This window comes from Tamandua tetradactyla, chromosome 22, assembly GCF_023851605.1.
Source record: "Tamandua tetradactyla isolate mTamTet1 chromosome 22, mTamTet1.pri, whole genome shotgun sequence".
NCBI classification, from domain to species: Eukaryota; Metazoa; Chordata; class Mammalia; order Pilosa; family Myrmecophagidae; genus Tamandua; species Tamandua tetradactyla.
The window spans coordinates 10,030,745-10,038,080 of record NC_135348.1 but is presented as its reverse complement, the minus strand read 5'-3'; the positions used below and the strand labels follow the sequence as shown (position 1 = coordinate 10,038,080).

At 36.5% G+C, this 7,336-nt stretch overlaps 1 non-coding gene across 1 annotated transcript; it reads right to left on the bottom strand.

The window, feature by feature from the left end:
- Nucleotides 1-458: 458 nt before the first annotated feature.
- On the bottom strand, nt 459-597 carry LOC143666394 (U4 spliceosomal RNA). Its single transcript, XR_013167595.1, has one exon. It is a non-coding gene; the product is annotated as a U4 spliceosomal RNA (small nuclear RNA).
- Nucleotides 598-7,336: the final 6,739 nt, after the last annotated feature.

The window sequence follows — 7,336 nt, the reverse complement described above, 5'->3', positions numbered from 1 at the left end:
TGATGAATGTTTACAAAGTTATCACACCTAAATTCATCACCCAGAATAAGAGAACATTACCAGCTGTCCAGAAGTCTTACTTCTGCCTCTCTCTGATCATTATATCCCTATATAAAAGTAATCAATATCTTTACTTCCATCAGCTTTGCGTGTTTCTGAATTTTCTATGTATGGTGTCATTCATTTGGTAGTCTTTTGTACTTAACATTTTTTTTGTTATTCATTTTAACTTCGATTATTGTGTATGAGAGCAGTTCGTCTTTTCCACTGTTGCAAAATATTCCATTATATGAACGTACCACAATTATTCCATTGTGTTACTTTGTCCCCATGTGCATTCATTACATATAATATTACTGTGACCATTCCTATGCAGAATATTTTTTGTAAAAATAGCCGTGCATTTCTGTTGGTTATTTTTGTTGCTGTTGTTTTGTTTTGTTTTGTTTTGTAATTCAGTCTCCACAGACAGTCAAGAATTGCCAATGCTGACTATATTTCAAGTTGTCACAGCAGGATATTGGGAAAAGTTTTCAATTAGCAATAATCACCCCTCGGATAACTTCCTTGGCTATGAAACTGCCACTGCACAAAGCTCTGTTGGGATATATATACCTAGGAAGGGAATTCCTTAATCATAGGATATGTATGTTCAACTTTAGTAAATACTTCCAAACATATTCTCAAACTCATTGTACTCCTGCCGACACTGTAGGAGAGTTCCAGTTGCTTCATAACCTCAACAAAAGATGGCATTGCTGATCTTTTTGAGCTTTAGCCTTTCTGGGGTGTGCATAGTTGTGCTTTACAGTGATTTTAATTTATATTTCACATGTGGCTAATTCTCTACATTGTGATTTGTCATTTATATAAATTTTTCCATGAACTACCTATTTCAAGTCTGTTGGCCATTTGGTCATCTATTTCCCTTTTAAAAAATTGTACGAGTTCTTTATATATGCTGGATGCAAGATCTCACATGATAGATAGAATGCAAGTACCTTTTCTACTCCTTAGAATGAATTTTTCATTCCTTGTTTTTTCACATGGGCAGGCACCAAACCCAAGAATCCAGCATGGCAAGTGAGAGCTCTGCCTACTGAGCCACCATAGCCTGCCCAGAATTTTTTCATTCTTAATAGCGTCTTTTGATAAAAAGAATTACTTAATTTATAAAAAAGTTCGTGTCATTTTTTTATGGTTATTAGTTTTTACATCCATTATAAGAAATGCAGAGTTCCTACTTAGCACCCTATTATTAACACTTTGCATTAGTGTGGCACATTAGTTACAATTTATAAAGGAATGTTTTCAAAATGTTACTATCAACTATAGTCCATCATTTACATTACGGTTCACTGTTTGCGATGAACAGTCTTATGTTTTTTTTTCTTTTTTTTTCCTAGTAGTATAAATGCAATCTAAAATTATCCTTTTAACCACATTCACATATATAATTTGGTGCCATTACTTACGTTCACAATATTATGCTACCATCACCACTATCCAATACCAATTTTTTTCCATCAACCCAAATAAAAATTCTACAATTTAAGCATTGGGTCCTCATTCCTCACATCCCACCAGATTGTCTGGTAATCTACATTCCAGAGTCTGACCCTGTGAGTTGGCTTATTCTAATTATTTCATATCAGTGAGGTCATACAATATTTATCCTTTTGTGTTTGGGTTCTTTTACTCAAGATAATGTTTTCAAGGTTCATCCATATCACTTCATGTATCAGAACTTCATTCTTTTTTATTGCTGGTAATATTCCACTATATGTATATATCATGTTTTGTTTATCCATTCATCAGATGTTGGACACTTGGGGTGCTTCCATCTTTAGGCAATTGTGAATAATGCTGCTATAAACATTGGTGTGCAAATATCTGCCTTTGAATCTTTGGCATATATACCAAGAAAGGTGATTGCTGGGCCACATGGTAACTCAATACTTAAATTTTAGAGGAAACACTAAACTGTTTTCCACAGCAGCTGTACCATTTTACATTCCCGCCAATTGTAAATCCTCTCTAACAACAGCAATTTTCTTTTTATTTTTAATAGTAGCCATTTTCGTGGGTAGGAAATGGTATTTCATTATTGTTTTGATTAGTATTTCCCTAATCAGTAGTTATGTCAATCATCCTTTCATGTGCTTTTTTTTTTGCCATTTGCATATCTTCTTTGGAGAGATGTCTATTAATTCTTTTGCTTATTTTTCAATGGAGTGTTTTTTATTTATTGCTGACTTGTAGCATTTCTTTATTTTGGATACTAAACCCTTATCAGATATACAGTTTCCAGATATTTTTTCCCATTGAATAGGGTATCTTTTTGCTTTCACAATGAAGTTTTTTGATGCAAAATTTCTACATTTTCGTGTGGTCCCACTTATCTAAGTTTTGTTTGTTTGTTTCTTTGGCTTCGGACGTAAAGTCTAAGAAACATTGCTTAACCCAAGGTCCTGAAGATGCTTCCCCATGTTTTCTTCCAGGGGTTTTATGGTTCTGGTTCTTATATTTAGGTCTTAGATCCATTTTGAGTTGGTTTTTGTATGCGATGTGAGGTAGGGGGTCACTTTTATTATCATGAACCTGGGTAAACAATTCGCCCAGCACCATTTGTTGAGGAGACTATTATTTCCCCATTGAATGGACACTCGATTTGATTCCATTGTCTTTAGGCCTATTTATCTTCAAGAATATATGCACATACACTGCTCCTATAGCTTTCTGTCCATCCTTTTTTTTGTCCTTGTCACAAATTATATCTTTGCACATTGTATTTCTAAAACCATGACTTCATTATACTTTTTATGCATTTGCATTTTAGCACCTGTATGGAGGAAGTGAAGTTATATAACAAACAATGCAATTCAATAATACTAGCATTTATAATTACCCATATGGTTACATTTACTGGAAGTTTTTATTTCTATATGCAGCTTTGACACACTATCTAGGGTCCTTTCCTTTCAGTTTGAAGACCTTTCTTAAGAAATGTGTGTATCGTAGCTCTAGTGGTGACACAATCTTTCAGCTTTTTTATTTGAGAACATTTGAATCTCTCCTTCATTTTTAAAAGAAAGTTCTTGCAATTCTTGCTTAACATTTTCTTTACTTTCAGCTCTTTAAATATTTCAAGCCACTGCCTTCTTGCCTCCATAACTTCTGATAAGAAATTGGCACATTACCTTTTTGGGATTCTCTTAAATGTAACTTGTTGCCTTTATTTTACAGCTTTCAACACTCTCTACTTGTCCTTGTCATTGAATAATTTGATTACTATGTCTTTGGGCATGATTCTTTTTGAATTTATCTTGTTTGGGTTCATTCTTTAATGTGCAGGTTTGTCTTTCATTAAATTTGGTAAGTTATTGGCCATTATTTTTTCAAATATTCCTTCTGCACCTTTTCACTCTTTCTTCTTCTTCTGAGACTCCCAAATTGTGTAAATTGGTATGCTTGATGGTGTCCCACAGGTTTTTTCACCCTATTCATTCTTTGTTATTCTTTTATCCTTCTGCTCTTCAGGCCAAATAATTTCAGTTGTCTTTCTTTGAGTTCATTTATTCTTTTTTCTTCCACCTGTAATATTTTTCATTCATTGTTTTCTTTATCAATTTTAGCTCTTTCTCCAGGATTTCCTTTTCTCCTCAAACATATTGAAGATCATTGTTTTGAAGTTTCTGTCTGGTAAATCCAATGTCTGGTCCTCTTCATTGATGGATTCTGGATTTTTATCTTGTGCCATCAGTTCCTGTTTTGTTGTTTTGTAATCTTTTGCTGCACAGTGTACATTTCAATATTTTAAGGGAGTCTCTGGGCTGTCCCTTAAGTTCCTACCCAGCAAATGATATGGCAGAGATTTTTTATTGAATGCTAGGAGCTAATCAAAGAAACAAAACAAGGCCACAAGCAGCTTTTATTATCTTTGCAAATTGGCAGATCAGCCTAATGCAAATGGGAAGTGTGAGGTCCTCTCTGTCTTGCTTGAGCTTGAGTGGAGCCTGAGGAGGGATCCTGCTTCATCTCTTGGGTCTGTGCTCGTTAGAGGTCCCCACCATTTACAGTCCATAAGAGTTTGAGTGAACACACCCTCTACTCTCTTTGGAAGAGACCACGTCTTCCTCCTGGGTGCACTTTCAAGAGACTTAATGCAAATGGTCCTTTGCCCCAGGCTGTTTGAAAGTAATTGTTTCTCATACTGCCCCAGCTAAACAGTCTGTAAGTGGCTTCTCTGTCCTCTGGAAGACGGAGCAAAGCCATGTCCCCAGCTCAGTATCTCAGACTTCCATCCAACAAATAGATAGGCACTGACATACATGCACCACACCATGCACATTGGACCATATTGCTTCCTCTGAAAAGGGCTAGGTGTCACAATGGGAATACATCCCCTCATCAGGGTTTGAGGGGAAACTTCCTCTATGGCTTTTATTCATTTATTTATTTTTGGCATGGGCAGGCTCCAAGAATTGAACCTGTGTCTCCAGCATGGCAGGTGAGAATTCTGCCACTAAGCCACTGTTGCCTGCCCCTTCTCTGGCTTTTGAACCATGTTGTCTTAATTCAGTACTTGTCCAGTTAATGCAGCCCTTTAACTGTTTTCCATAGTTTTGAGAAAGGCTACTGTCTTTAAGATTCTTTTGCAAACTTTGGGTATCTATGTGACAATTGAGACTCAGAATCAGAGCTCTGAAGCTATGAAAATCAGCAGTACCCCATACAGGAACTGTTTAAAAAGCCAAAAAAAGGGATCTGGCTTCAAGTAGAAATAGAAATGATTCCGGACTAACTAAGGTAAATCAGAATACAGGGTAAAGGATGATATTGTCCATATTTTAAAACTTCAACTTCTGTGTGAGACCAAAGGGAGAGATGTTTATTTTGTGCAAAATATATATTTTTGGATAGTGCAATTCCTAATTTAACTTGTGTTGTCAGTTTAGTTGAACACCATAAGTGCATGGAATTTCGAATAGGGTTTGAGACTTTGTTGGTTTGCCCAGGTTAGCGTGATGCCCTGATACATCCCAGAGTAGTTTGGACAGTGAATAAAGAAGTATTTGCAAAGTCCTGGGGCACTGAGAAAGGAGGAAATATTCAACCTACCCATTTGGAAAATTTCTGATATTCTCACAAGCAGTGGAGACAACCAAGTCAATAGGCCAAGCCCTCATTCTTGGGGTTCACCCCTATTAAACTTACCCCTGCAAAGGATAGATTAAGCCTACTTAAAATTAGGCATAAGAGTCACTACCAGAAAACATCTTTTATTACTCATATAGGACATCTGTCTCTAAAATGAGTGAGCCCACTGCCCTCCCCCCTACGTGGGACATGACTCCCAGGGGTGTAAATCTCCCTGGCAACAAGGGACAGAAATCCTGGGATGACCTGGGACCCAGCATCAAGGGATTAAGTAAGCCTTCTTGACAAAAAGGGGGAAGACAGAAATGATGCAAAATAAAGTTTCAGTGGCTGAGAGATTTCAGAGTTGAGACATTATCCTGGAGGTTATTCTTATGTATTATATAGATATCTTCTTTTAGTTTAAGGTGAATTGGAGTGTCTAGAGGGAAGTAGCTGAAACTGTTGAGCTGTGTTCCAGTGCCCTTGATTCTAGAAGACAATTAATAGCAATATAGGTTTTACAATGTGACTGTGTGATTGTGAAAATCTTGTGCTGATACTCCTTTTATGTAGGTTATGGACACATGAATAAAAATTATGGATTTAAAAAACAAATAACAGAGGGGAAAAAGTTATAATAAATTAGGTAGATGAAAATAATAGTGGGCAATGAGAGGGAAGGGTCAGGGGTATGGTTTTTTGAGTTTTTTCTTTTTTCTTTTTATTTCTTTTTCTGGAGTGATGCAGATGTTCTAAAAATGACAATGGCGATGAATACACAACTATGTGATGATGTTTTGAGTCATTAATTGTACACCATGTATAGAAAGTTTGTATAAGATTTATCAATAAAAATATTAAAAAAAAAAAAAGATTCCTCTGCCACCTTTGTACCAGTGGGGTTCGAACAATGGCCACTGCTATGATTTGAAGCTGTATGTATTCCAGAAAAATGTGTTATTAAATTTAATCAATTTAATCAGTTTCAGTGAGTGTGAAATCATTGTAAGTAGAACCTTTTGATGAGGATGCTTCAATTAGGATGTGGCCCACATCGGTGAGGATGGGCCTTAATCCTATGACTGGGCTCTTTCAAAAGCAGAATGAAATTCAGACAGAGAAAGCCACCAAATGCTGGAATCTTCCAGACACTGAAATTCAACAAAACCCAGAAGAGAACAGAGAGGCCAGGAGATACAACCATGTGTCTCACCATGTAACAAACTAAAAACCAAGGATCACCGACAGCTAGCCCCAGTATTTGCTTAAGCAGCCCAGGAAAATAAAACATCTGCCCTCAGAGCTTGCCTTAGTGGTCAGAAGTAACTGATCAAAGCTAGAGATCTGGAATCAGATCACACATCCCTAGCATTTGGAAGATTAGTTCTTTATGTCCCAACCTGGCACCAATGAGCTGAGCCAGATGCCAGTACTCCAGTTCCCACTGCTATCAGCACGAGGCCGGGGGGAAAGGGTGATGGTAGCCTCTGTAGCAGGGAGAAACGCATCAGTCTTTATTGCAGTTTACCAGCCTCTTCTTTCCTCTCTTCCCAGGATGCATCACGGTGTTCCCACAGACTTCAGAGTTTCCAAGTGTTTAATTCATGTAGTTCCTGCCAACTCAATAATTGTTTTTGGTGGATGGTTTCCTAGTCTGCCATCTTCTAGCAATCCTTTCTTTATATTTTTTGAGGCGATGTTAACAGTTACATATAGTTTTATGACTGCTATGGCTTCCTATCAAATTTTGTTTCCCTTTATATCTGGTAATACTTTGTGTCTTAGAGCTTATATCTTTTTTTAGTTGTTTTTTTGTCTTTTAGTTTTTTTTTGTTTTAACTGTTTTCTTATGGTATAGTATAACATATACACAAAGCAAAGAAAGGAAAAAGCCAACAGTTTTCAAAGCACTCTTCAACAAGTAGTTACAGGACAGAGCACAGAGTTTGTCATGGGCTACCATACGATCCTCTCACATTTCTCCTTCTAACTGCTCCAGAATATAGGAGGCTAGAAGACTTAAATATTTTTTTTTTATCATCACATCATCTCTTTTTGTGAAAAATAACATATATACAAAAAAGCTATAAATTTCAAAGCACAGCACCACAATTAGTTGTAGAACATATTTCAGAGTTTGACATGGGTTACAATTCCACAATCTTAGGTTTCTACTTCTAGCTTTTCTAAAATA